This window comes from Sinocyclocheilus anshuiensis, unplaced genomic scaffold, assembly GCF_001515605.1.
Source record: "Sinocyclocheilus anshuiensis isolate Anshui unplaced genomic scaffold, SAMN03320099.WGS_v1.1 scaffold284, whole genome shotgun sequence".
Lineage (NCBI taxonomy): Eukaryota > Metazoa > Chordata > Actinopteri > Cypriniformes > Cyprinidae > Sinocyclocheilus > Sinocyclocheilus anshuiensis.
In genome coordinates, this window is record NW_015554266.1 from 419,816 (window position 1) to 422,631 (window position 2,816).

Here is a 2,816-nt window from a genome sequence, read left to right on the forward strand (position 1 = left end):
CTCAGGCTTAACGTGAGCAGACTCTGAAATGGCGGCCATGTCGTGACGAGACTCTGGAAGATCAGTTGTGACGTGACGAGACTCTAGAAGGGCGGCCATTTTGTGAAGAGTATCTTGTGTGGCGGCCATCTTGCAACGAAGCTCTTCAATGGTGGCCATATTGTGAAGAATCTCCTGTATATCCTTAAGGAATGTTTCATTAAAATCCATTTGGTGACAGAGTCCACAAAAGTCCTGAACATAATCCTCAATGGAGCGATTACCTTGATGGCGGCGAACGAGACGATCTGCTGGGTTCATTTTGTGCAGTCGTGTATTCTGTAACGAATCAGTCCACTGAAGGCGAGTGTAGTGAAGAACCCGAGGGCGACAAGACAAAAAACACGAAAATACCTTTCTGTCGGGAGAGAGAGAAGCCGCAGCGTGTGCACGCGCCGCCATCTTGTTGGATGATTGACGACTGAATAAATGATAATGAGCAACACCTGCGCCGCTCACCAGTCTTGAGTCCCAAGGAGGAGCTCTGGAAGGATAAAAAGAGGAGTGACGATAGTGTTGGACGAGAGAGGACCAGGCCTGGACTTTATTTTGTGTTTTGTGTGCGGCAGTCGTCCGCGAGGGGCTGCCGCTTTATTTTCGTTTTGTGTTTGTTTATTTTATTAAAGTTTTAAATGTTCGCCGGTTCCCGCCTCCTTCTTCCCGTGACTACAAACTTTGTTACAACCACATTACAGGTGCTGAGGACTGAAGACATCCAGAAACAAGTGAGATACCGAAGGAACATTCACCTGGTGCTAATTGTGAGGACTCTCCAGATACATGGTGCAGACAGAAGCAAGCTGGACCGATATAGGGCAGGAGGAGCACATGGGAAGTTGGTGACATGAAATGCACAAACAGCAAAAAAAAAAGCAATTGTCCCCCAAAACCAGTACTTCGCTGGTGTATTAGGAGAGTCTGAGTGAATGGTGAAGCAGCGACAGTCATCCCAAAGCAGGTTTGTTTTTCTGACGAGTGCATCTCATATTGAGGTTTACTGGTTCAGTACAATAAGTGAAGTTACCCTTCCCTATAATTTTGCCCACTATTGATTGTATTGGGAGTGAGGTGGAAGAGTAAAGGAGAGTTGCCACTGTCAGAGACATGAAGGCAGATGTAACTGTTAAGTGTTTAATGATAAGTGAATTACAGGGAATAGAACTGATAATAGAACTCACCTAAAGGCATGGTGGTTGAATGAGCCCCACCGTACACAGCAACACAGGTGATTTGCAATTCTACATGCTAATTCCGTGGAGGTTAAATAGAGGGGGGAAATGGTAGGGTGGGCAGACATGGAAGACATGCGTACTTTGTACACACAGGTCGCACATGCGCACTGAATTTATTTTACGCTAATCAGTTGTTCCACAAGGGGCATCACTGGCCCAGACCATTGTGTCATAGCAGAAAATGAAAGAACAACAACAACAAAATAGGCTACTGGAGACTACAACAATAATGCATTGACAAGCACTTAAGTGAGAGGGTTATGAGATAGCTGAAACTTTATTATTTTATTAGGTATTTTTATCAGTCATAACTTCTGGAGAAAAATAGCACAGACACCAGCCTTTCTGGCCAGGATGATATTGGGGTGTCCCAGCTCTATTGGCATCGGCCTGGCTCTATTACCTTCTAACTGTCCTCTGCAGGTGGATGTGGGCTGAATTCCATACCCTCTCACTCTCTCTGAACCAGTGATTCACAGCTGGAATGTCTGAAGGCTCTCCTGACCAGGGAAACAGGGGCGGTTGGTAGCGGAGTATGCAGTGAAAAGGTGTTAGTCCAGTGCTTCCTTGATGGAGGGAGTTCTGTGCATACTCAGCCCTGGGAAGATATTGGCTCCAGCTGTGCTGGTGGTTGTGGCAGTATGACCTCAGATACCTCCCAATCTCCTGGACCTTATGCTCAGTCTGGCTGTTGGTTTGAGGATGGTACCCTGAAGAGAGGCTGACATTCACTCCAAGCAACTGGAAGAAGGCTCGCCACACACGGGAGATAAATTGTGGACCCTTCATTTGGATACAATATCCTCTGGTAATCCATAATAATGAAACACATATTCAAAGAGCATCTCTGCAGTCTCCATTGCCAATGGTAGGCCTCTTAGAGGGATCGATTTGCATGCTTTGGAGAAGTGATACCACTACAAGGACACAAGTATGGGGTTCTAAAGATGGTAAATCCGTGATGAAATCCACCTCTATGTGTGACCATGGGCAATGAGGAATGGGTAAAGGAACCATACTGGGCCACCAATATCTATTACTGAAGAGCGCGAGGGTCTGCTGGCTGCCTGGGTGCCCAGAGCCTGGAGATGCATGAACTGCCTAAAATGACAAACAAAAGAGTTCACTAACTAATTTAAGGAGGAGCTCTAACTATCCTTAAAGAAAATAATTATACAACAAACTCCCCTGTACAAAAACAGGGGTAAAAAGCAGTATTAAAAGAAAAAGACACTCTCCCCCCACAGCATCCCTCTTAACATACACAATCTAGTATTTACAATCACACAGAACATAAGAGACACGATACCTTTTGCTCAATCTCAAACTGGAACAAGATCACTTAACAGTTCCTGCTGAAAGTCAATTAGACACTGCTAATACACAACTATTGTCTCTACTTGAGAAACAAGCACACATTTCAGTCTTGGGCAGGGGAGAAGTGTCTCTCCTAGTAAACTCTGAACTGCCGCAATATACTCTTGTGCTGTGTTCTAAATGTCATACTATCATACTACTCTTACTATTTCTGTAGTATCCAGTATG